The sequence below is a fragment of the Oryx dammah genome, unplaced genomic scaffold, assembly GCF_014754425.2.
Source record: "Oryx dammah isolate SB20612 unplaced genomic scaffold, SCBI_Odam_1.1 HiC_scaffold_27, whole genome shotgun sequence".
NCBI classification, from domain to species: domain Eukaryota; kingdom Metazoa; phylum Chordata; class Mammalia; order Artiodactyla; family Bovidae; genus Oryx; species Oryx dammah.
This window is the reverse complement of record NW_024070211.1, coordinates 99,793,534-99,820,940: the sequence shown is the minus strand read 5'-3', so window position 1 is coordinate 99,820,940 and position 27,407 is coordinate 99,793,534. Positions and strand designations below refer to the sequence as shown.

The 27,407-nt window shown below is 43.8% G+C and overlaps 1 protein-coding gene across 6 annotated transcripts in view; it reads left to right on the top strand.

Moving 5' to 3' along the window:
- Positions 1-8,056: 8,056 nt before the first annotated feature.
- ITGB6 (integrin subunit beta 6) overlaps positions 8,057-27,407 on the top strand; it is a 141,982-nt gene continuing 122,631 nt past the window's right edge. For all 6 annotated transcript variants that reach the window (XM_040229197.1, XM_040229195.1, XM_040229196.1 and 3 more), the window contains exon 1: positions 8,057-8,272. The gene's annotated coding sequence lies outside the window, so the exon portion shown is untranslated. The remainder of the gene's footprint in view (positions 8,273-27,407) is intronic.

Genomic DNA, 27,407 nt, shown 5'->3' with positions numbered 1-27,407 from the left:
GGTTGAATTATGTACCCACCTAAATCCAAACTTGAAGGCCTGAGCCCCAGGACCTCAGCAAGTATTTACAAATATGGCCTTTAGCGAAGTAACTGGGGCTTCCCTCGTGGCCCAGTTGGTAAAGAATCCACCTGCAATGTAGGAGACCCAGGTTCATTCCCTGGATGGGGAAGATCCCCTGGAGAAAGAAATGGCAACCCACTCTAGTATTCTTGCCTAGAAAATCCTAGGGGCAGAGGAGCCTGACGGGATATATAGTTCATGGGGTCACAAAGAGCTGACCACAACTCAAGTGACTAAATCACTCCTCAAGAGATAATAAAGTTAAAAAGAGGGTGGTAAATAACCCGCCTGCCAATACAAGAGACATGGGTTTGACTCCTGGGTCAGGAAGATCCCCTGCAGGAGGAAATAACAAGCCACTCCAGTATTCTTACCTGGAGAATCCCATGGGCAGAGGAGCCTGGTGGGCTATAGTGCATGGGGGTCACAAAGAGTCAGACTTGACTGAAGCGACTTGGGATGTCATAGGGTGGGCCCTAGTCAGATATGACTGATGTCCTTATAAGAAGAAGAGATGTGGACACACAGATGTGTGCACAAAGGGAAGACCATGTGAAGACACGGGGAGAAGAGAGCCATCTATAAAGCAAGCAGAGATGCCTCAGAAAAGCCAGCCCTGCCAGCATCTTGATCTCAGACTTCTAGGCTCTAGAATTGTCGGAAAATGAACTTCCATTGCTTAAACTGCCCAACTGTATTCCTTTGTTAGGGCATTCTGGGCAAACTAACATAGTTCGTCTACTGAAATCACAGTGCAGACCACAACTCCCTGTGCTAGAGCTGAAGTTCTCTCCCTGGCTTGCGTCACTGCTTCCTCCCCGGACTCCAGGCTTAGGGGAACAGAGAAAGGGCTCCCTGCTGTTGCTGGCTGGTTTCCTTTTGCTTTTATTATATTGGAACATAATATAATAAATATAAGAGATTATCTTTATTGAACTCACTTCAATTACTCCATTCACGTGCACCAGCAGTTACTACTAGGAGCTCAGACCGATCCACTTGTTCCCAGTGGTTTGCATGGTTTTCTCCTAAAACACAATGTCACCCAACAGACACAGACCAGGACAGTTCATCCTGCCATCTTACTGTGTGAAAGACATTTTCTGAAACTTCCTTTGGTGACAAGAAGCTGTTGGAATATGCAGCCTAGTGGTGAAGTCTGCGTAAATGAAGACCCCAAATCCGTGGAGCCCAGGAAACACTGATAAACCCTCCTACCAGGGAATAAGAAAGTGACTGCTCAGAAAAAGAAATTCATGCTTTGGAGAGAACACGCTGGAAATGAATATTTATATTTATATATACAATATTCCATCATTGTATAAATCATTTCTGAAAACCATGTTTTCTCTGTTAAAAATTCGGATAAATACCCATTTAAAAAACTTGGAAGTGGGAGTTAAAAAATTATTTAAAAACATTTTAAATTATAATTTTAGAGACCTTTGAACATATCTCTATCTATTGATAGATCTATCTACAAAAATAGTGCTTCGACAAGGCTTCCTTGTCTTTTCACTTTCTCTGGGTTTGGGCAATGGAGAGTACTTTTTCACTAGATTATGAGAGCAATTGGTTGAAGCCAAAAAAAAAAAAAAAAGGAAAATTGTTAATAAACTTCCAACAGAATCTTTGCCTAGTTTGCAGATGTGCCCCAAACCTGTCAGGAAGGAGTAATTACAGACAACAATTCACTTCTTGCACAGTGACGCATTGCTTTTAGATACAATAGTCACTAACCAAGTATCAGAATAAACTGTGCTTAGATGATGTGAATCAAATCACCAAGTGGTAACATAAGCTTTTCAACTAAGGAATAGAAATATAGACTCCGCATACAGTGTTAAGAGCATGCATTTGTACTAAGTTCCTTCAGTCATGTCGGACTCTTGTGAGCCCGGGGACTGTGTAGGCTGCCAGGCTCCTCTGTCCATGGGATTCTCTAGGCAAGAATACCGGAGTGGGTTGCCATGCCCTCCTCCAGGAGATCTTCCCGACCCAGGGATTGAACCCACCTCTCTTACCTCTCCAGTGTTGGCAGCTGTGTTCTTTCCCACTAGTGCCACCTGAGAAGCCCGTTAATAGCAAAGGAAGGGAAAAAAGGATTTTTGTGCCTTCAAGAAAACAAAGCATTCTCTGTACGTTTTTAAGAAACAGGGTATTAGTTCAATGGTACATGCCTAGCCATAAATAAATAACAGTGTTGGGAGAATCTACTTAATGTCTTGTACTGATTCAGGTGAGTCATCCAAAAAGTTGGACACCACTGAGCATTCCAGCATAAAGGGCTGCAGAAGAAAAACCCACTGTACCGGAAATCTTAGAACTTCAGGCTCACAATTCTCTCTTGTTCCAGCTGACTTCAAAGCCAGACAAGGGGGAGAGCACAAAAAAGGAATGCTGTGCCCGAGGGCCCGCCAATGCCACCCAGCCTCCCGCCCGAGCCAGGGGGTCGGCTCCTGAGGAAGAGCGGCCACCTCTCAGAGAGGCTGGAAATATTTGGAATGTGGTGGGAGGCCCAAGGACCACCCAGTAGTAAAAACGCAGAGGAAAGCCTTCCAAATAAAACAGGAGACAGGAGGAGAGTGGCTCCTCTCCGGCTCCGCCTTCTGGCCTGGCCCGGGGCGTAAGCAGTCAATCCTCTCCTCCAACCCCCGCCTGCATCTTCCTGCACGCTTGACTGTCACAGAGGCCACAAACCTTGGAAACAATGCTATCATACTGTTTAATATTTGGAGGTGACAGAAAACAGCCTAGTCACGTCAGAGAAAATAGCCGTTTAGAGTAGACTACAGGAAAATGCCCCTGGCACTCAGCTCAGCACGCCTTCTCTTAAATGCCACCAACAAAACAAGAACCCAGCTCCAGGCAGAGCTCTGGACAATATGCATATTTATTACCTGGTCTTTCAGGCAGGGGCTATGAAAATACGTTGATGGAGTGAATGTCACTGTCATGACTTTGAAATCAATGCTGCTTCCCAGCTGTTTTCTGTTATTGTTTTTTTCAGGATTCCTCACTGATTAAAATTAAAATCTGGTCACGGAACCTGGGACCCGGAGAGCTGTTCATTTCTCTGCATTCCTACAAAGGCATCCTGCTGTTCCCAGCTTTTCTCCTTAAAGACACTGAGTGCAAGTCGCTCAGTCGTATCTGATTCTTTGAGACCTTAAGGACTGTAGTCTGCAGGCTCCTCTGTCCATGGAATTCTCCAGGCCAGAATACTGGAGTGGGTAGCTGTTGCCTTCTCCAGGGGATCTTCCTGACCCAGGAATTGAAGTCTCCTGCGTTGCAGGCAGATTCTTTACCAGCTGTGATTCTAAATCGCCTTCTCAGCACTGAAGGATGCACCAACCAGCTTCATCTCCCTAGAGAAGCCCCTAAAGGAGAGATTATCTGAATGCTTGAAGAAGCCATCCTTCTTCGCAATTATCCAAAGGAGTCTGTGATGGTGACAAGATATTCTCTCTGCTACCCACATTCAGAGTTGTTAGCTTTGTGACTTAGATACTGGGAATTTGCTGTCATTTTTTAAATGTATATTTTTATTTTTAGTTTATTTTAAAAAAATTTTTTTTATACTGCGCTGGGTCTTCATTGTGGCCCGGGGGCTTCTCTTGTTGCCCTCTAGTATGTGGGATCTTAGTTCCCTGACCAAGGGTCAAACCCATGTCCCCTGCATTGGAAAGTGAATTCCAACCACTAGACCACTGGGGAAGTTCCTGAGCTTTGTTTTTAAAGTCCATTCAGTTGTGGTCTGAGTAGAAATTAATGGGATTTTGTAATCTAAGTAAGGTGAGCTCATTCCTGAGTTTTTCTAAACTTCACTGTTCAGCCTCCTGCTCCACTCACAGGGGACCTTCTAAGCCCAGGAGCCTCTGGCTGAAGCAAAAGGCAAGTACTCTGCCCAGAGGCACACTCGGTGGAGCCAAGCAAGGCTGGCAGATGCCGCCATGTTCCATGACTCTGGCCTCCCAACTAGGTTTTCCTTCTTTTCACTCCTGCAAAGAATAGAAAGGCCACATGATCCCAAATTATTTTTCCCAGATGACTTTCCCAGTGGGTACCTGGGGCATGCAAACTCCCTCCTACCAGGAAGCATTTGTCATTTTCTCCACACACCATGCTCCAGCAAAACCAGATTTCTCACATTAAAGGATGAAGCACACACTTTCATCCAGCGGGCTTTTTGAAGAATGAAGGTGAGACCTTGATTTACTGAGATTTGCCTGCCCTACTCTATGATGCAAACAGATTCCTGGGCCTTGTGGCAGCCTTGCCCTTCATGTATTGTGGCCAGGGCCATACCTATCTTGCCTGGAGAGCTAAGAGTGGAATTTTAACTATGAATGTCCTTGTGTTTAATAGACTGAAGTCAAAAGGCCACATTCTGTCTCATATACACATGAACAACCTCCACTGATGTTACTCGTGTATATCTGAGTTTAGTTAAAATATTCCAACACTTGGGCACTATTGAAAACATTCTTCTTCTTGTTTAATCTCTTTAATGTGCATGTGGGAGGGTGAAACAGCAGGCAGAAATTAATCAAAACCTCACTCTCCTTCAGATAATGTTTTGTTTTTAAGGGAACAAAGCCATTTGGAATCAATTCCATCATTGTACACACCAACCACGGAGCCTCTCCAAGCTTCTCTTGGAGGTCGCATTAGCCCAGATCTACCTGGTTATTTAAGGGACAGTTGTAGTAGAATGAAGCACACAGTAGGTCTATACTCAAAAGAGGCAAGATCAAGTTCCAGCTCTGGTAATATTGTACCCACTTGGCAAGCCATTTAATCTTTCCTGGTACCTGTTCATCTGCAGGCTGTTGACTTTGCAAGGTTGTTATGTGAATTCAGTACATAATGGGTGTTACATTTATTTTTTATTCAAAAGTATTTTTCCTGTTATAAAGGCAAAAAATGTGAACAAATAGAAGCCCAATGATTACGGAGATAGTAAGGAGAGACTTAGAGTCAAACAATGCAAGCATTGATTGGTATATGCAAGCATAGATTGGTATAGCTCCTTTGGAAAGTAGGTGCAACGCATACTGATAACACTGAGTAGATAATGCTATTTTCTTTGATCCAATTATTCTGCATATGAGTTTGTCATTGAAAATATAAAAAAAAAGAGGGGGGAATCTTCATGCATAAAGGTATTTTTTCATAGTATATTTTTGTCATGGAAAGCAAGTGGAAACAACCTAAATTTTAAGTAAATAATGAAATTTAGATGCTTAGAAGATGCTTAAATTCTTATAGTGTTAAATGAATAGAAATGGATTCAAAATACACATTTTGTGTGATTATATGCAGAATCATTTGTACCAAGAAAAATAAGCATTAAAAAGGACTAGAAAGAAATAGGACAAGATTTCCAACAATAATGGGCAAAATAAAACCAGAAGATGCTTTGAATAAAACCACTATATGGACTTTTGCCCCTTTTTGCATTTCTAATACCTTATACATATATGACACTGTATATAGTAAGTGAATTTCTTAAGCGTTATGCCTTAGCTCCTAATTACCTAGAATACGTGTTTCAACCAACTCTCCAATTAATCAAAGTGCTTAATTAGCACTGCAAAATAGTTTGAAATACTTTTTTCTGATGGTCTATTCTTATTTTTTCACCCAGCCATCTGTAAGATCATAGATATTCAGGATCTACCACATTTGGCATTTGGTCAAATAGCAAAAGCTTAGATTTAGTCATTGAGTGTCACAAGGCACAACATCAAAGGAATTTTCCAGCACTGCTCCCCACATACAGCTGGGCTTATGTCACTTGATCCTGAAGAATGCCAAGCAGTGAGCAGCGAGTGGTGACTGCTCATGGCAGGGGAGCTAGTGCGTATGTTTCTATCAACAGGAAAATGGGTGGCAAGCCCAACAAGGAGTGTGCAGGGACATTTTCATTGTAGAAAAAAGATTTCAGTGAAAGTTCATCAGCATTATCATTGTGAGTTAAGCATAAGGAGGGGATACAATAAATAAAACCTCGTTAATTTATAGAAATAGAAGAAAAGCATTCAAAAGAGGCAACTCCATGAATATTTGGTTCTCTGACCCACAGGAAGTAATATTTATTGCCTTCAGATGAGAGACATCTTTAGTGGTTTTCCTTTGTAATAACATTATAAAATATCATTTTGGGTTTCCAGCATGTCCTACAGGCCTTTCTATGCCTCACTTGGAAACAGCACCACGCTCAGCATACAGTGGAGTTGTCCACTCGGGAAATGGATGCTAGCCTGTGTTGGGGCAACCCACAGAGGAAATGACTTTTGCAGAGAAGGAATAACCTCTCTAGGGCAGAAATTAACTCAGTCCTTGAATTTCAAATAGAAATGTTTCCTCACACCTGAGCTCACCTAAAGAGCAAAAGAATGAATATTGACCTCAATTACAGGGAAGCAAAAGCCCCTTGAAGGCTCATGGGATCACAGAGAGTTAGAAATGAACAGTACCACCCACAAGATATACACAGGAGACAGTTCAGAGAGGGTAGGATTTTTTTTTGAGATCACACAGCTAGGAAATAATGCAGTCAGAATTCAGCCCCAAGGCCCCTGGCTCTCTGCAGCTCTGTTGTTGTTCTTTGGTTGCCAAGTCATGTCCAACTCTTTGCAACCACATGGACTACAGCACATCAGGCTTCCCTTTCCCTCACCATTTCCAGGAGTTTTCCCAAGTTCATGTCCATTGCATCTGGCTTCTACACAAATATGACAGGGCTTGTGATCTGCCGGACCACCACCAGAACTGTTCTTCAGACGTTCAGGAAGTGGTGTAGCATGATGTTAAGTGCTTTGGAGTCAGACCAGAGTCTAAATCTGAACTGTCACTGGCTAGTGTGTGACCCTGGGCAAGTCACCTCTCTGAACGTCAGGGTCATCTATAAAGCCAGATCATAAACCCAGCCCCACAGTGGGGTGGGAAGAATTAAATGATATAATGACCTCAAAAGTGTTGGACAGGCCACAGGGACTCAATGAACCGGGTCTGCCCCTACAATCCTACTGCTGTTCTTGAAGGCATACCCAAAGCCCTGAATAGTCAGCTCAGCTACGGAGGAAGAATGTGGTCCAGATGCTTCATCCTTCTTCACAAGAGCTGTATGGCTATGTCTGAACTCTTTTGTGCCCAACCAGAATAAATCAAATCCAATCTAAACCATTTGGTGCTTGGCACCATTTGTGATACTGATTCATCAGTTTTTATTTTCTAGTTTACCCAAACCAGCCATTTCTAGAGGCTAGCGACTTTAAACTAAGCCTGCCAATAAAATATGACTCATCTCGAAAAATACCACAATCTTTCTGAAGGAGTGTAAATATAAATACACACAATATAGAAAAAATTTTTTAGTTTATTTTTTATTGAAGCATAGTGGATTTACAATACAGTGTTATCTTCTGGTGTACAGAAAAGTGATTTATATATTCTTTTTCATTTTCCATTATGGTTTATTACAGGATATTGAATACAGCTCCCTGTGCTATATAGTAGAACCTTACTGTTTATCTGTTCCATATATAATAGATTGCATCTGCTAACCCCAAACTTCCAGTCCTCCCCTCCTCCATCTGCCTACCCCCTTAGCAACCACAAGTCTGGTCTCTATGTCTGTGAGTCAACACAGGGAAATTTGATAGGAGTTTGGTCTTCAGCTTGGGTGCCAGTTCAACTCTAAATTTGCCCAGTTCTATTTTGGGGCATTAAAATCTATATGTGCTTAGTATCCCAGCCACCCTGCCATCCATGAGGTTTGAATATCCTTTATGGAATGAACCTGATCCTCCTGCCTTACTTTTGGTCTCTCTCCAGAGTGGCTAATGTGCTGGCATAGCTCTACCATTTGTCAGCCAGAAGTCTGGTTACACATTTGCTCGTCAATCTAAACCTAACCTATTCATACGCGCACTTGGGGTTTCCTGTAAATCAACCAGACGTTCTGTCATTCACCAGCAATATCTCTCCATAGTATTCTACACCCATGTGCCTTCGTGAACTATTCACTAGGTTTGTGGAAGAAGCATTCAAATCAATGTGCTTTTTCAGGAATGGTGACACCAGAATGTTATAAATCTGTTCATTACCACAAGGATAAATGATATTTCTGCCAAAGACTTTTGATAACGGGTACAGTAATGCATCTCAACACTTTCTGAAATTTAAAGGTCTGTCCTCGGAGGTAAGTAGGATAATGCATGACTAACAAAAGCCAATCCCAAATTCCGGAGCTAAACTGTCCTTGTCAGTGTATTTGATTGTTTTGAGCAGACGCTGCCTTAGAAAGTTCATAATGTTATTTCTATTCTCTTGATATTAATGTCCAGGTAAGGCTGACCCCATGGTTTGTTAAAGGGAAAGTCCTTCTTAACTTAGCATGCTTTATTGTGATGTTTCTTATATTGGAATTCACACACGCTTTTTAACAGTTGTGCTTCAGGAGTCTGCGATGGTTTAAGGATGATATTTCATAGAATTATCAGTTCATCATTCATTAAAATATTATAACATTCAGTTGATTTGTCTCTTCAGAAGCTTAAGATATTTGTTTCTGATTAGAGTAATTAGTTGTTAACATTGTTTTTAAAATAGGTGATTTGACTCTAGCCCTCAGTAGCTCTTTTGGCATCTGCGAGAGGTACAAAGGAACTATGGAACTGGAAATTTAAGCAAGAAAATAGTTCTTACTGACACGTGCACTACATCTTGGCAGCCAGTTAACTTCAATGTTTCAGCATTGTAAAATGGTGTTTACATGTAGAGCTAATTCATGAAAACTATGGATGAAATGAAGGGGGAAAAGCCTCCAATCTAGCATATCTTCAAAGAGCACACTGTATTCCCACAAGTGCCTGAAAATGCCTGGTGTCATTACTGTTCACTTTTGTATCATTACTATTCACTTCAAGCACTTGGGGATATGAGTATCAGTGCTATAAAAAAATCTAGTATCTGTGAAAATCCAAATAGCGTGTCCTCTAAAATTAAAGACTCACAGATAGAGCTGTATCATATTGGCTTTCAAGATGTCCAAAATGAACAGAATATACATTCTGGTCAGAGAGTAATGGTGGTTCCTTACAGTTTTGGATTCTGAACAGGCTCAGCAGATCATCATTAAAGTTTTCGAGTCTGGGTTTCAAACATCAAGTTGCTTTTTGATAGTATAAATATTAGTGTCTACCGAAGTAAAATTCTGTGCCTCAGTGAAATGTAGAAATATCTTGCTTCCCAAGCCATCTCTCCTCTTCAGTCCTGTTCATTCCCAAGGCAGCTGTTTTCCTCTATCTGATGTACACCCTCTAGTGTTTCCTGGATGAAATACAGAAACTAAAGCTCAATTTACAAACAAAAAACATTATTGCAGTCTTGAAATATTATCCCCAGTTACCATACACTAAAGCAAACTTACCACCAGATGTTTTGACATGAACTTTAAGTGATTGCCAAAACTTTTTCAGCCGAGAATCTCAAAGCTAGATTCTTGTAATCCAACTTCAGATCCCAAAAGAGGACATTGACTTCTACTCTGTTAAGCTTAGATTCCTTCCCTTAGAATTCTTATATTCTAATTTATATTTATTGTGCTATGCAGAGCAGGGAGGTGTTCAGTAAGAACTAAAGCATACCAGCAAGCATGTCTTTGACCTATTTTCCAGGGGTAGAACTTACACTGAATTCTCCTGAGTTACTCAAGAGGTTCAAGGTATTTTTTGACTCAAGAGAAAAGTGATTAATTTTTTAAATGGCTTTACAGAAACCCTGGGCGTATTTTCCGCCATAGAACCCCTTAGGTCAAACCAGAAAGAGTAGCCATTTGGGAAATGTATTCCTTATGAGCCCTTTTTCTTGACAGAGAAGAAAATATATTTCCAAACCTGTCAGCTGCTGTCGCTGCTACTTTGGAAGCCAGCCACAGCTGATTGTGTGAGCTAACTATAGGCCAAGGTCATCTGGGGATCCACCCTCTTCACAGGGATGGCACCCGCAGCTCGCCAGAGCATGTGGCCTGCCAGTTCAGCCAGAACAGCCCAGAGAGCTATTTTCAGTTGGCCTTCCCACGAGAAGACCCTGGACTGTCCTTCATGCCCCCAGCATCCAGCTTCATACTTAACTATTCTCAACCATTATCTGATCTCTTCTTCACACCCTCTTTTGAGACCTGTATAGCAGCTTGATAGATACATCTAAACTTAATATTAACAGTGATCTTTTGCTTAAACAGCACAAAGCTCATCACGCATACAGCTCTACTGCTGTGCTATGCCTAGTCACTCAGTTGTGTCTCTTTGTGACCCCATGGACTGTAGCCTACCAGACTGCTCTGTCCAAGGAATTTATTTACCAGGCAAGGATACTGGAGCGGGTTGCCATTTCCTCCTCCAGGGGAAATCTTCCTGACCCAGGGATCAAATGTCTCCCATGTCTCTTGCACTGCAGGCAGATTCTTTACCACTGAACCACTGGGGAAACTTATATGTATAGCTCTACTACATATAAAATTATTTCAACCAAGTGCCTGAGCAAGAAACTTCAGACTGATTTAGCCTCTTTCATTTCTATAGCCATCCACCACCTCCCATCACTTGCAGGCCTGTTCAGATTCCCAAAGATCTGTTGCTAATCCTCTCCCCTTCCATGCTTCCTGTCATTACAGTTTACCCACGTTTGCTTTGACTTCTGCAGTAGCCTCTCAGTCAATCTTCCTGCCTCCAATCACCAATATTCTACCATAAGCTATATGGTAGCTTATGGTAGAATTATAAATCAGAATCTATAACTCTTCTGTTTTAAATCCGTCCATGTTTCTCCATCACCTATGAGATAAATTTTGACCTCACTACACCAGCATCCTTCAAGATCCAGAGAGTCTTGCCTACTTTTCCAGTTCATCCCTTATCATTTCCTTTATGCTGTCTTTCCATCTCTGCTTTCATCACATAAATATAATCTATGCTTTGACCAAATTAATTACTTACTCTCCCCTAAGCCCACCATACTCTTTCATGTCTCCAGAGCTGCCTAGTGATCTTATCTACCTAGTGAAGTTCTAGTTTTCTCCCATTAGGATTCAGTTTGACCATCACCTTTTGGATGGAGCTTCCCCTGACACTCTTCCAAAACTCCTTACATAGCTCACACACACAAACATATGTAGTTAGTCCCTTGATTCTCTGCAGGCCATTGTTTACTCTTTCTTCTTGTATCACTATACACACACACTTCACACTTTGGACTCTCCAGCTAGACTATGAGGCTTTTAATATAGGAAAGTTACATTATTGATTTTTGTGTTCCCAGATATTATTTGCCAGACCAGGGGTGGAGACAGTGAACAAGACAAACATAATCACTCCCTCCACAAAGCCTGCAGTTCAACCATCTCTCCATTGTCCCTTGAATCGACCTTTATACAGGATTCTGTCTGTCTGCACTGAATACGGTCCCACCTGCCATCCCTCTGGGCTTGTGTGTGTCCTTGTAATTCATCAGGGCGTCATTCAAGTCTTCTTGCCAAGCCTTTCTCTTACAGTGAAGTAGGTTATGAATTGGTTAAAGGACCATATCTAAGGATGCTGTGTACAAAACCAATGCTGATCATAAGGAGGCTTCTAGAAGTACCACCAAAGCCTCTGTCATACCTATATTTTGTATCAATTGGAGGTTTTGCTATACATAGGAAGCACATGTTTACTCCTTGTGTAAACAAAGTGAAGCTGGTTAAGAGTGATATCCAATCACAGAATCAAGATGTATTGATTATCTCTTGCCACACAGCAAATCATACCAAAGTGAGGGGCTTAAAACAACAAATATTTATGAATATTATCTCACCGTTTCTCTAGTGCAGAGAACTCAGACTATCCTTGTGAGCAGACAGGGAAAATGCTTGGTCTTCACTGGGGAGACTCCCCTCTGCTCGAGGGAAATGGAAGGACAAGACAGGTCTGAAGAAATCCACGGGAGAGAAATGGCAACATTCTCCATGACAGGTATAGGGAAGAACAACACTTTAGAAGAGTTTAAAGATATATCCTGGGCTCCCATTTTCACTCAGCAGTAAGGCAACAAAGCCCTTAGTAAGCAGGTGCTCCCTTGTGATAACCCACAAGCTCCAGCTGAACACGGCCCTGACGCTGCCTTGTGGCATGCAAATTGGCATTTACCCTATCGTCACCCTAGAGAGCTTTCCTGGTGACTCAGTTGGAGGGAATATGCCTGCAGTGCAGGTGACATGGTTCAATCCCTCAGTCGGGAAGATGGCCTGGGGAAGGAAATGGCAACCCACTCCAGTATTCTTGCCTGGGAAACCCCGTGGTCAGAGGAGCCTGGAGGGCTACAGTGCATGGGGTCACAAGAGTCAAACACGACTTAGGCACTAAACCACCACCACTGTCTTATAGAAGGGCTGGGAAAGATACCCCTGTCTCAATCAAAATGTAAAAATTGAAGACAGACCAACAAGGCTCTGACTTTGAGGAGGAGAGAATATTTTTGTGTATTAAATACACAAGGAAAATATTTATATATTTTTAAGTATCTTAAGATGCTATTTCTATGCAGCTTCGTTCATTCATTCTTTCATGTTGCCCACCTGGATCTGTTCTCATTTGAATTTTCCACTCTTCTAAGCTAAGTCTTTAGCTTTTAGGGTTTTACTTCTTGTTGCCTCCCACCTTTTGTAAAAGATGGGGACTGGTGAGTGCTGCCAGCAAATATTTGATTGACTAATTGACAGGATGGGTCAAGTTTCTGCACAAAAAAAATAAATGTGAAGGAACGGTCCCCCCTTCCTCATTTAGAGAATTTTGTGTCAAACCCCAATGGCCAATTCCTATCTCATCGTTGTATTTTAAGCAGGGGACAGCTGGAGCTTACTGCCTGCAGCCTGCCCAGTCTTTATTCCTTCCCTAAAGGCAGGAAACAGCAGGACTCTGCACACAGCAGGCTCATCAAAGACAAGCCACTGACGTGGGCGCTTAATAAGAATGGGCTTGCTGGCCCAGTGTTGGCACTGGGGAGTCACAAGTAGGCACACACTGAGGAGCGCTATGAGCAGTCTTCTCCGTCAGCCTTTGGGGGTGGGGGGAATGAGGAACAAGGCTCCTCCCCTTTTATAACAAATGACCTATTTCAGTGAAATAAGAAAGGGAGAGCAGCCATGCAGTCAGCCAGGCAGTTCTATGCCACGTTGTAGCGATGTTAGTATTTCATACCAGTAATTCTGTCTAACAGAAACTCATCTTGGCTTTTTCCCATTCCTTTTAGCAAGATTGCAGTTGTAAATCAGCCAGAGTGTCCTGGAGGCTGCTTCAGGTTGGTTGTTGTGAGCAGTCTAGGGAGAGGAATCTTCAGAATAATTTAGAACACGAGTCTAAGAGGGAAGGTCAGTTTTGCTATTTAGAATCAGAGCACTATGCCAAACTTGGCTTTGAAGGGATGCTCTAAATGTCGGTCTTGGAATCTGAATTTAGAATATCTAATAAAATACAACAATTCATGCTTTTACCCCCATGTGACTTAGTTCAGGTTCTCAGTTCTGACCTCTGAGCCATCCTCTAAATTCGGGAGGCCACTTTAATAATAATCCATTTTGCATTGCTATGGTCCCTTTTTAGTCACAAGAACAAGTTTTATTCACAGCTCCAAGAGGACAACAGGATGGGTGTTTTTGTGATCCAATGGGCATTATGAACAGAAACTGAATTTGTAGGGAGAATTCAGGTCCTGGCCCTCTCTCTCCAGACTCCAGCTGTTTTCCTCCTCCTCCACCCAAAGTCCCCTGGCAGACACATTTCTACTGTCTGTTTCTATGAGTTGTTTTTGTTTTGTTTTGTTTTTTATGATTCCATAGATAAGAGATACCTTGCAGAACTTGTCTTTCTGTCTAGCTTATTTCACTTAGCATAATACCCTCAAGGTCCATCCATGGTGTGGCCAGTGGCAGGGGTTCTCCCTTTCTCATGGCTGAATAATATTATAGTGTTTACATGGAACACATCTTCTTTGTCTGTTTATCTATTGATAGACACTTGGGATGTTCCCACAATACTAGCTACTGTGGATAATGCTCATGCGAACAGGGGCATGCAAGTATCTTTTTTACGCGCAGTTTTCTTTTCCTTTGGATAAATGTCCAGAAGTGGGATTGCTGGATTGTATGGTAATTTGATTTTTAAGTTTTTTGGTCTTACTTATGAGTAACAGTATGATTTTAGGCAAGTACCTTGGCTTCTCTGGGCCTTTCCTTCTTTATACCTAAAATTAAGAGACAGAGTTATTCAAGGAATAAATGAGAGAGCATCTTTTAAAGTAATTTTATTTATTGTTTTAGGCTGTGCTGGGTCTTCACTGCTGCGTGGGCTTTCCTGCGGTTGCGGCGAGTGGGGGCCACTCCCTGGTTGCAGTGCACGGGCTTCGCTTGGCAGTGGCTTCCCTGCTGTGGCACGTGGGCTCTAGGACACGGGGCCTTCAGTGGTTGCAGCTCCCAGGTTCCAGAGCACAGGCGCAGTAGTTGTGGTGCACGGGCTTAGTTGCTCCACATGTGGGATCTTCCTGGACTGAGAATTGAACCCACGTCTCCTGCATTGGCAGGTAGATTCTTTGCCACTGAGCCACCAGCAAGCCTAGATTTTTGGTGTTTTTTTTTTTTTAACTATTAAGAAAGTGGAGTTAGCCACCGTAGTGCAGGGAGATGAATGGCTCAAATCACTCCACTAGCAGCTGCAGAATCAAGACTGGAGTCTATGTTTCATGACCCAGAACTCAGCCTGGCAGCAGCTGGTTTGTTAACTGAATGCAGACATGTTTCGTTCTGAAGTCAGTCCCTCTGAGCTAAGGAAGGATTGATATGAGACACAAATTAAGTAGAGCATAAGAGATCAGATTTACCCAATTCCGGGGACCCTCATCCATGTAGACTACAACTCCTGCCAGGTTTACCTACCCCCTGGCAAGTCACAGACACACACAGGACTCAGCAGGCATTCCTTACTGGAAAGAATTTAATGCAGGAATATCTATGACGGCCCCGTGGTTGGGGAGCAGGAGTGAGGAGGGGACTCGGAAACAATCCATACAAAGAGCTACAATCCATAGATTTGGGCTCCATTGCAGCTCTCCGCCTAAACCTCCTGTTCTGGCCGGGGCCCTGTATCCTCAGGAGAGTTGCCTCTTCCCTGTGTGCCTACGAGTGGTCCCCTCAGTCAAGTCACTACTGAATCACACAAAACACATCTCTCCCCTGCTGCACTCAGTCTCTAAAGAGCCCCCACTCTCTGTGGAGATAAAAGGAAAACTGAGATCCCTGGAGACAAAACACAGACCCCTCCCAGAAAAGCATCATTCTTGGCCAGACCCTCTCTAGCTTCTTATAGAAACCACTGAGAAAGTAAGAACACCTCAAGTAATACTTAACTCCGAGCCCAGTGTTCTAATTATTAACACTTGGCAGCCAAAGGAAGCAAACAATAGCACTTCATCCAGACACTGAAGAAGGAAAAAGGAACGTCTCATACCCTGGTCTTTATAAGCTGCTTGAGCAATCACTTTGAATGAGCACATGCAGCCTTCACACACACCAGCAAATGCTCCAAAGTGGGATGACGGGTTCATTCACTCTGCAAATATTTATTGAACTCCACACACTTCCAGGTGCTAGGAATACACCAGAGAACAAATAGACAAGATTCCCTGTTCTTGTGGAGCTTATATTCTAGTGAGAGGTAGACGAGGCTTTTTTTGTATGTGTGTGAATTATAGTTGTTTACAATACTGTATTAGTTTCAGGTATTATAGCAAAGTGATATGTACATATATATATATTTATGTATACACACACACACACATATATACATATGTATATTGTTGTTGTTTAGTAGCTAAGTCATGTCTGAGTCTTTGCAACCCCATGGACTGTGGCCTGCCAGGCTCCTCTGTCCATGGAATTTCCCAGGCAAGAATACTGGAGTGGGTTGCCATTTCCTTCTCCAGGGGATCTTCCCAACCCAGGGATCAAACTTGTGTCTTCTGCTTTGGCACGAGGATTCTCCACCACTGAGCCACTCGGAAGCCCATATATGTGTATGCATACATACATATATTCCTTTTCAGATTCTTTTGTTATTACAAAATATACAAGATATTATAAGATATTGAATATATTGGATATAGTTCCTTGTGCTATAAATTCTTATTCTTTATCTACTTTATATACAATAATGTCTATCTATCAATCCCATTGTTGTTGTTTAGTTGCTCGATTGTGTCCAACTCTCGGCAACCCCATGGACTGCAGCATGCCAGGCTTCCCTGTCCTTCTTCATCTTCTAGAACTTGCTCAAACTCATGTCCATTGAGTCAGTGATGCCATCTAACCATTTCATCCTCTGTCATCCCCTTCTCCTCCTTTCCCAGCAGCAGGGTCTTTTCCAATGAGTCAGCTCTTTGTATCATGTGGCCAAAGTATTGGAGCTTACCCCAAATTAATCCTTCACCCCCTACCTTTCCCTTTTGATAATCATAAGTTTGTTTTCTAAGTCTGTGAGTCTATTTCTGTTTTGTAAATAAGTTCATTTGTATTAATTTTTTAGATTCCACATATAACTGATGTCATAGGATAGATGTCTTTCTCTATCTAACTTCATTTAGTGTGATAATCTCTAGGTCCATCCACATTGCTGGAAATGGCATCATTTTATTCTTTTTTATGGATGAGTAACATTCCATTGTGGGGGCTTCCCAGGTGGCTCAGTAGTAAAGAATCTGCCTGCTAGTGCAGGAGACGTGGGTTCGATCCCTGTGTCAGGAAGATCCCCTGGAGAAGGAAATGGCAACCCACTCCACTATTCTTGCCTGGGAAATCTCATGGACAGTGGAGCCTGGCAGTCATGGGGTCCCAAAGAGTTGGGCATGACTTAATGACTAAATAACAACAAATATTCCACTGTATATTTATACCATGTCTTCTTTATCCATTCATCTTCTGATGGACATTTAGGTTGTTTCCGTGTCTTGGCTATTGTAAATAGTGCTGGTATGAATATTGGGGCACATGTGTCTTTTCAAATTAGAATTTTTATTTTTTCTGGATATATGCCCAGGAGTGGGATTGCTGGATGAAATGGTAGCTCTATTTTCACTTTCTTAAGGAACCGACATATTGTTTCCCATATTGGCCACACCAACTTACATTCCCACCAACAATGTTAGAAGGTTCTTTTTTCTCTTCACCCTCTTTAGCGTTTATTATTTGTAGACATACAGGTGGCCAATAGGCAGGTGAAAAGATTCTCAACATTGCTAATGATTAGAGAAATGCAAATCAAAGCTACAGTGAGGTATTACCTCACATTGATCAGAATGGCCGTCAGCAAAAAGTCTACAAATAATAAATGCTGGAGAGGAGGCAAACATGTGACAACACAATAAATAAGGAAATGATATAGTTTGTTAGGAGGTGAGGAAAAAATATAGTAGGATAAGAGGAATGGGGATGGTTGGGGTCCTATTCTACATGGGGCAGTCAATGTTGACATTAATAAGAGGATAAACTTTAAACAGAGACCTAAAGGAAAAGAAGAATGTAGCCAAGTGGATTATCTGGAAAGCAAGGCTATACGCAGAGCAGCCAGTGCAAAGATCCAGAGGTAGGAGCTAGAATGTTGGTGGAGCATTAAGGAAGCTGCTATGTCTGGAGTGGAGTGGATGTGAAAAAAAGAGAGGAAATGAGGTCACAGAGGAAACAATGGACAGATAAGTGGAACTCTATGTGTGTTAGTCACTCGTGTCCAGCTCTTTGCGATCTCATGGACTAACTTGCTGAGCTCCTCTGTTCATGGGATTTCCCAGGCAAGAATACTGGAGTGGGATGCCTTGGAGAAGTATTTCCTTCTCCAAGGGATTTTCCCGACCCAGAGATTGAACCTGGGTCTCCTGCATTAGCAGATGGACTCTTTACCATCGGCGCCACCAGGGAAGCCCAAGGTTCATATACAAGCTCTGTAGGCTCGTATGCAAGCTTTGCTTTCCTTTAGAGAGATGGAGCCACTGCTGCCTTTGGAGCAGGGGTATAACACCGCCTGCCTTGGGTTTTGATAGGAGCCCACTCTGGCTGCTGTGCGGTGTCTGTTAAATGCTCAGTTAAGGCCACAGGGATAGGGCCTTGTACACTTTTACTTGTTTTCCTCAAAGATGTTCCAAGTTGGTGGATTTCCATACTGACACACGACAGCATCCCCCACTGAACAGAACTTTCCCACATCCTCCATCATGAGTCCACACCCCCAGGAAGCATAGTCTCGGCCTCTTCCATCACGTGGAGATGGACAAAGAAAGGGAGGAATCTTCTCTTCCCCCTCTGTTTGCCAACTTCTCAATAATTCCAACTCCACCTAGCGAGATCCATTAGAGCTAATTAACGACCCTCTTTTCAGGAGGTGTCTCTTCACGATGATTAATTCTGGGTCAGAGACAGAAAGCTTGTTCCATTATAGCTCTTTTTAAAAAATTATTATTATTCAGGCTTCTAATACCGGCATGAACTGCGGGTGAATTTCTGAAGTCATGTTACTTAGCTGTCACAACTAGTAATAGAAAAATTCAATTTATAAAGAATTAGGAGAGGCAGGAGAGGCATGCTCTTCGGTTTAGAACAAAGGAGATCAATCCTGACACAATGGCAGCATGACATTCGTGGACTTTGAAGATTCTAGGCTTCCTCTTCATTAATTAGAGAGAATCAAGAGTTCTGGTGGTTAATTATTTGCAGAAATTGTGTTCTGCAAAAGCAGATGCCAACTCACTCCAGCCGCCTCCAGCTGCAGCTCTGCATGATAATTAAACTGCGTGTCAGTCCTAACCTCAATCTGGGTGGGTAAATAAACCCTCCGTTGGCCACTACCATCCTCCACCCCTCAGGTTTAGATGGGGTCATGTGACTTCCTGACCCAGGGACCACAGGAGGCTGACATTGTTCTAAATGGATTACCCTGGAGAGGCAGTACTTTTAAATCCACATCCAGAAACATAAGATAGAAGCTACCTTACAACCTGTCCTTACAAAGTACATGTTGGAGGGGTGGATTGACAGCAATTTGCATCAAGGTCAGTTGGTGTACTTGGGTTGTTGCTGTTGTTACCATTGTTACAGAGTTGAGTAATCGATTCTCTTTTTAAAAAACAACTTGAATTGTTCTTAATTTTTTATTTACAAAAGTAATATACATCCTTCATATGAAATTCAAGCTATGTAGAAATGTGTGCATGAACACTAAGTTGCTTCAGTCGTGTCTGACTCTTTGCAACCCTATGGACTCTAGCCCTGCAGACTCCTCTGTCCATGGGACACAGGTAAGAATACTGGAGTGGGTTACCATGCCCTGGGGGAGGGGAAACAGGACGCAGTGCTGCTGTTCCAGAAATAGAAATGCAGCTAAAGTTAGCCCAGGGCCTCCTATTCCCTCAGTAAGGCAGAAGGCAGAGCCTCATCTCTAATCTGCCCTTTCAGGCATCAATTTCTTGGGGGAGGTTTATCCAGAGGACTTCAGATCTCAAACTGAACAGAGCCTTGAGTGTCTGATTGGCATTCAGGAAGTGCCATGAGTGGCGAGATGAGAGTGCCTGCCTGGCAGGCCTTTCCCCAAATACCCAGTTTGCCTTGGGTGGTTTGACATTTACTGGCATTAAGATCCTTTGGCTGTTTCACAGTCCATTTATTTAAGGTATTTGAAACTCTCTCTGCAGAACAGTTAAGGTTATAATATTAGCCTGGCTGACATCAGACCCTCTCTCGGGTTACCAAGGTTATTCTGAACACTTAGAGGTTAGCCAACTTTAAATAGCAGTAGCAAGTTTTGTCCACATCTTGATTACAGCATTTATTACACTCCATTGTAATTATTTGGCTACTCGACTGGCTCCCCAACTAGAGAGTTACCTCCTTAGGGCAATGAATGTGTTTTAAGCATCTTGGTGCTGCCACCTCCTAGCTGGACATGGGATACAAGTTTCAGGCCAACCCTATTTTACTGGGCTTTTATTATACAGTATTTGTTTGTTTGTTGGCAGGTTTTTTGGTGGTGGCCATGGTTGTTTGTTTCAATGTACATAACTTGACACAGGACGGTCAGTTTTGTAGATCAACTTGCTACACTACCGTACCCAGTGGTTTAATTAGACACTAATCAAAGTATTTCTATGAAGATATTTGGTAGGTGGGATTATCCTTTACAACCAGTTGACTTTTTTATTCTCTTTCTTTTTTATTTTTTAAATTATGAAATTATGCCTTGTGGGCTACAGTCTATGGGATTGCAAAGAGTTGGACATCACTGAGCTACTAACACACACATAACACATTTACAGGAGACTTGGAAAATACAGAAAAAGTTACATATAGTTCTGCTATATATTATAATTATTTTTAAGTAGATAATATTGTTAGTTGGTGTTTCAATATCAAGCTCTCAAAAATTAATGGAATGAATACACAGAGTAGAAGGATATAGTAGACCTGAAAAGCACTGTGAACCAATTCAACATAATTAAGATATATACAATTTTCACACAACAGCAGGATACAAATTCTATTCAAGTTCCCATAAACTATAAACTAGGAGACACTGGAACATCAGTTCAGTTCAGTTCAGTCGCTCAGTCGTGTCCGACTCTTTGTGACCCCATGAATCACAGCACACCAGGCCTCCCTGTCCATCACCAACTTCCAGAGTTCATTCAAACTCATGTCCATCAAGTCAGTGATGCCATCCAGCCATCTCATCCTCTGTCGTCCCCTTCTCCTCCTGCCCGCAATCCCTCCCAGCATCAGGATCTTTTCCAATGAGTCAACTCTTTGCATGAGGCAGCCAAAGTACTGGAGTTTCAGCTTTAGCATCAGTCCTTCCAATGAACACCCAGGACTGCTCCCCTTTAGGATGGACTGACTGGATCTCCTTGCAGTCCAAGGGACTGTCAAGAGTCTTCTCCAATACCACAGTTCAAAAGCATCAATTTTTCAGCGCTCAGCCTTCTTCACAGTCCAACTCTCACATCCATGCATGACCACTGGAAAAACGATAGCCTTGACTACTGGAACATACCGAGGGACATAAAACAAGGTACAAAATTGTCATGACCTAAAGAAATTGAAATCATACAGAGTCTGTTCTCTTACCACTGTGTAATTATGTTAGAAATCAATATCAAAAGATATTTGAAAATAACCCACATATTTTCAAGTGCAGTGTGACATTTACTTGATTTCTCCAAGAGAAATCTTTGACTTAGCCATTGAAATCCTCAATAAAGTTAGAAGACTGAGGAAAGACACAGAGTTACTGCAGAGAAGAAAACATTTAAATGAGAAATTTGTTTCAAAATGAGAAATTAATATCAAAGATACTTAAAAAAACCCATGTATTTGGAAAACAACCAGTTGATTTTAAATAAAAGAAATTACTTCCAGTAGTGTGGATAGGCCTGACCAGCCAGTCTTAAGAGTAAAACTAAGATTTTCTGGAGAAGAAAGACTGACTCAAGCATCCAGCTCTGCCTGAGTTTCCAGGCTGCCAGCCTGCCCTATGCATTTGGATTTGCCAGCCTCCACAACAGTGTGGTGCTGGAGAAGACTCTTGAGAGTCCCTTGGACTGTAAGGAGATCAAACCAATCTTAAAGGAAATCAACCCTGACTATTCATTGGAAGGATGATGCTGAAGCTGAAGCTCCAATACATTGACCACTTGATGGGAAGAGCCAACTCATTGGAAAAGACCCTGATGCCGGAAAGGACTGAGGGCAGGAGGAGAAGAGGGCAAGAAAGGATGAGATAGTTGAACGACATCACCAACTAAATGGACATGAGTTTGAGCAAACTCCAGGAGCTAGTAAAAGACAGGGAAGCCTGCTATGCTGCAGTCTATGGGGTCACAAAGAGTTGGACACAACTGAGCAACTGAACTGGAGAAGGCAATGGCACCCCACTCCAGTACTCTTGCCTGGAAAATCCCATGGATGGAGGAGCCTGGAAGGCTGCAGGCCATGGGGTCGCTGAGGGTCGGACACAACTGAGCGACTTCACTTTCACTTTTCACTTTCATGCCCTGGAGAAGGAAATGGCAACCCACTCCAGTGTTCTTGCCTGGAGAATCGCAGGGACAGGGGAGCCTGGTAGGCTGCCGTCTATGGGTTCGCACAGAGTTGGACACGACTGAAGCGACTTAGCAGCAGCAGCAGCAGCAGAGCAACTGAACAACAACTGTGTGAGTCACTTCCTTAAAATGAGTACCTTTATATAAATAAATAAAATCTTCTGTTGTTTCTCCAGAGAACCCTGATATACATAATATGCAAAAATTTATGTAAAATACACCATTTATCTATCTACTGATTCTTCTATCTACTTATTTATTTGTCTGCTTTTTAATTTGGGTCACTCAACAGATAGTTTTTGAGTGCCTGCCACACACCAGGTGGTGTGCTCAGTCCTAGCCCTAAATCTCAAAGAATGGCCTCCTTTAAGGCAAGTCCAGGATCGTATTGGAGGTTTCCTAAAGAAACACAGGCAGTCGATAATTTGCAGGAACTATACTCAGATGGTGAATCACCTGCTGCCGCCATGGCCTGGGGCAGGGCCAGCCTGGGCTGGCACAGAGCCAAGAAGGAACAAAACGCATTTTCCCAGGCATCCAGGGCCAAAAAGGAAAAAAAGAAGACACCAAGCTTGGGAGACGGAGAGATGTTCAGGGTGGATTTTCTTGCCACATGCAATCTTGAGGCTGGAAAAACTTTCCTTCTCGCAGACACCAATTGCCAACAATTTCCTTTCCTGGTGTGGTAGGATGACCTCACCATGAACTCACTTCCTCTCCAGGAGCCCTGAGGATTTCTCATCAGCCCAGAAGTTTCCAGAAGGGCTGGCTTCAGGCTCTGTCATCACACCTTTGGCCCAGAGAAGCAGCTAGGTGGTGGGGGCACGGCGAAGAGCAGGAAGAGCCTTGGCTCTTTGCAGTTTCTCCAAGAGTGGCACCATTTCAATGAACTTGACGAGACAATGCTGATGTTTGTCTCAGTGGGAAGATGTAGGAGAAGGCAGTGTGCGCACCAGCCAGAAGGTCCAAAGAGAAGGTCATCAGAGGTATGATAACATTTTGTGAAGCCAGGTCCTGCCCTGGCCAGGTATACACCCTGCCAGCCCCAGGGTTTTCTCTGCAGAGAGAATATGGCACATTTTCCTTCCTCTTCCTAGAGGGTGGTAGCAAGAAGTGAAGGGGAACCTCGGGTTAGGTGTCCCTGCCCCTGTGAGCAGTTCAGGGTTCAGGCAGTACTGGTAAGCCCGCATGGCATTGTTTACAGATGAGAAAAAAAAAAATGTCACCTTTCTCAAGACACTTGACTGCTGTCTGCCATAAAATGGTCTTCATCAATATACATCTCTACGATGAAGCTATGGGTGCCCCTGGTGGCTCAGGTGGTAAAGAATTTGCCTGCAATGCCGTAGACCTGGGTTCGATCCCTGGGTTGGAAAGATCCCCTAGAGGAAAGCATGGCAACCCACTCCACTATTCTTGCCTGGAGAATCCCCATGGACAGAGGGAGTGGGTGGGCTATAGTCCATGGGGTCACAAAGGGTCAGACACAACTGAGCAACTAAGAACAGCACGATGAATGGGACTGAGGCGTCCTTGGAGTTCTGCAAGACACAACCTTTCTCGTGGCCCTGGGACTATCTGGGCTTCCTCTTGGGAGTGCCAGCCTCAAGCTGTTGCGGTTTCCTTTATCTCAGGGAGCTGCTGCCTTGCGGTCTTGCCCAATTTAACAGAGAGGCCTCTGCGAGCCCAGATCTCCCCTTAAAGAAAACGTAATCCTCCTGGCTTTCCCTGAAGCTGGCAGTGCTACCTGCCTGGCAACTTGTGGGAGAATTTTCTAGGTTCCCACAATCATCTGACTCTGGTTTGCAAGTGCTTCTTCTATCTTCCCAGCATAGTTATTCATCTAAGACTCTCAAGAAATTTAACACTTCCTTAGCTGAAAAAGATGCCGCTAATTTTGATGGCACCACATCAGTCCAGAGTGAAGCCTAGAAGGATGAGGGGGAGACTGGTGTCCCCACTCCACTCTCTCTCCTGGGTTCATCCCAGGGATGCCAAGTGGTGGGTGAGTCACGCTCCTGACCTGGCTCTGGCTGTAGACAGGCCACTCAAACTCCTCTTGCCTCCAGCGGCCTCAGTGCTGAGGACACACAGGCCCAGAGATAACCCTCCTCTCAGCCTTGGCTTGATCAGCCTGGATTCTGCCACCATTAATTATCATGTTGAGAGAGAAACAGGGTGCTCACCTGCTTCTGATCCCACGCTCTGGTACAATGCCCACTTTGGTGGTTTGGGCTGGAGGAGGAGGCCTAGCACAGCTTGAGGAAGACTTGACTCCGGGTTAAGGGGTCCCTTTCTGGGGTCCTGCAGGCTGGTCAGGCACCAAACCCTTTCCTCTTTCCTGCTGAGGCTCTGGCTACCACGGTTCTTTCTCATATTGTCCGACGGACACTTTCTGTCTTCAATTCCTGGCCTGACAGGCTTGTGAGGAAAAGGAAAGCTACCTGGATGCATGTGTGTGCCCTTGGCAAAATGCTGCCGCCTTCTCTCTCCAAATGCACAAGGCTGTTTTCTGTGCTTACAACTCATTCCCAGGAGGGGCCTTGTCCCCCAGGCTTCTGAAGGAATGGCTGCAAAGGAGTAAGCCATATGGAAGCCTTCACAAGTGGCTGGGACAGTGCTCACGGGTCCTGGTATCATTTTTGAACATCCTCACAAACAGGAAGGCAACAGGGAAGTGAATGGCTCCCTAACTGGGCGATTGGAGATGATTTGAGATGTCGATCAATTCCTGCTTCATAACGTTTCTTGAGAACTTTTAATGAGATGAAGCACATGAAGTGCTTGGTGCACAGTGAGTACAAAATGAGCGCTGATTTCACGCTTAGAAACGCTTGGTGTAAAGGTGAGCGACAGAGAGGCCCGTGTGACATACATCACTAGAGCGAGGGCTAGAAGCAGGGACCCCGGGGACAGGACCCTGGGCTTGAAGCCCTCGTCTGCCGCTTCATGGCTGTATGGATTCAATAGATCTCTCCACCTCTGTGTTCCCCTACCTGTGAGACGGGGCTGCTGATAAGAAAGCTTTTCTCATAGGACTTTTTCTGAGGATTAAGTGAATCCTAGAGCAGTGCCAGGTACGGAAGGAGTACACACACATATGTTGATGGTTATTATGCTATGCTATTCTGCTATGCCTATGCTAACTCGCTTCAGTTGTGTCTGACTCTTTGCGACCCCATGGACTGTAGCCCACCAGGCTCCTCCGTCCATGGGATTTCCCAGGCAAGAATACTGGAGTGGGTTGCCATTTCCTCCTCCAGGGGATGTTCCCGACACATGGGTCGAATCCGTGTCTCTTACATCTCCTGCACTGGCCGGTGTGTTCTTCCCTAGCCCCACCTGGGAAGCCCTGTTATTATGCTACTGTTGATTATTCCATTTCTGCATGTGGGCGAGTTGCCATGCCGTCGCAGTTCGTTCCTTAATTTATTTCACAAATATTCTTGCACGCATCCAGGGTAACATCATAAAATTGTGCACTGCAGGATTTAATTTTTCAGGGTATTAATAGGTGCTTTGTGGGAAAAGAAAGGTTCAGCAAAGAAATATGTGATTCTTTGGCTTAATGATGCTAAACAGGTATTTTTACTACAGGATTTCACAGGACATTTAACATGCTGAACACACTGCAGGCAGAAGCCTTTTCCCCTATAGTTCCTCCCAGGTCTGGGAAGTGCTGGCCTAGAATCAGGTAAAAAATAAGTCACTAAGCCTCTCTGGCTATCAGAATTGCAGAGAGGAGCATATGAACAGTGCTGGCAGGAATAGTAGAGTTGAAGAGTCAGGAACAGCCAGGCTGGCAGGAACTCAGCAGGACTAGCCTGGGAAGGATGAAAGTTACATTGCTGGGAGTTAGCGACACCCCCGAGACAAAGCAGGCTGTAGCTCAGAACAAGTAGAATATAAAAGTAAGGGGGAACAAGAAGGCTGTGTTAGTTACCATTTCATTCTTTCTCCTAATGCTGAAGTATATACTATACCCCACACACACTGTCTTTGACAGGAATGCCCCACGTGCCCGGGAGGGCAGCACACTCACTAATGGGGCCAGCAGCAGGAAGACAGGGCTCTATGGGAAAAGCAGAGGATGAAGACCTTCAGGGGCTTGGCGGGGGACATGCTCCAGGCAGGGGCTGGAGAAAGGCCTCCAAGAGGATGTTCTTTGAGCTGAGTCTTTTTAAATGCTTATTACGTTAGATGGAAATGATTAGAGGGGTGTTTTGGTATAAGAGGTCCCTTGAGCAAAAAGGAAACAATATTGGTTAGAGCTGGGGACAGATGAACCACAAACTTGGTTAGGGTATATGGGGACAGGGCAGGGACAGCCACAAGTCCAGACAAGACTGTGGAGAGCCAAGAAGGCCATGCCTACGTGTGCCATTCTTTCATTCAACAAACATTTACTGAGCACTGACTATGCACCAGGCATCACACTAAGTGCTTAGGGATAGGGCAGGGACAGAACAAAGCTCCTGTTCTCATAAAGCCTATAATCCTGGTGTAGAGAAAAGCAGTCAACAAATAAATGTATATCACACTATCAGGTAGCAATAGGTGCTATGAAGCAAAGTAAAGCAGGGCTGGGAAATAGAGACTGAATGGGGTGCTATTTTAGATGGGGTGGCCAGGGGTGACTAAAAAGAGATAACACTTGAACAGAAAGCTGACTCAGTTCCTGAATAAAATGAGGGGGTCAGCCAAGCAAACGAGCAGAGAAATCATGTTCCCAGCAGAGGGGACAGTCAGCCTGGAGGTCTGGGGTGGTATGTACGTGGAGGCAGGGAAGGGCTGGGGCTGTGGACTCCCATGTCCACTTCAGCCAGAGTGTCCCTTGCCTTCAGATGTAGTATGACATCTCTGGGTCAGATTGCTTCTTGCCCCTCAAACTGTGAAACCACTGACCTTACAATCAGCTCACATCGTATTGCTCAGTTACCGTTTTGCTCCGAGACCTTCAATACCCCGATCACCAGCAAAATAAGCCCCCAGATCCCATTACACCTCGAATAAAATGCAGGGTTCTTGCAGTGACCCATCTGGCCTCAGAGATGTCCTTCCCTCCTGTCCCCTCCCACAGCCCACTCCAGGACCTTCCACGTACATACCACCCCAGACCTCCAGGCTGACTGTCCCCTCTGCTGGGAACATGATTTCTCTGCTCGTTTGCT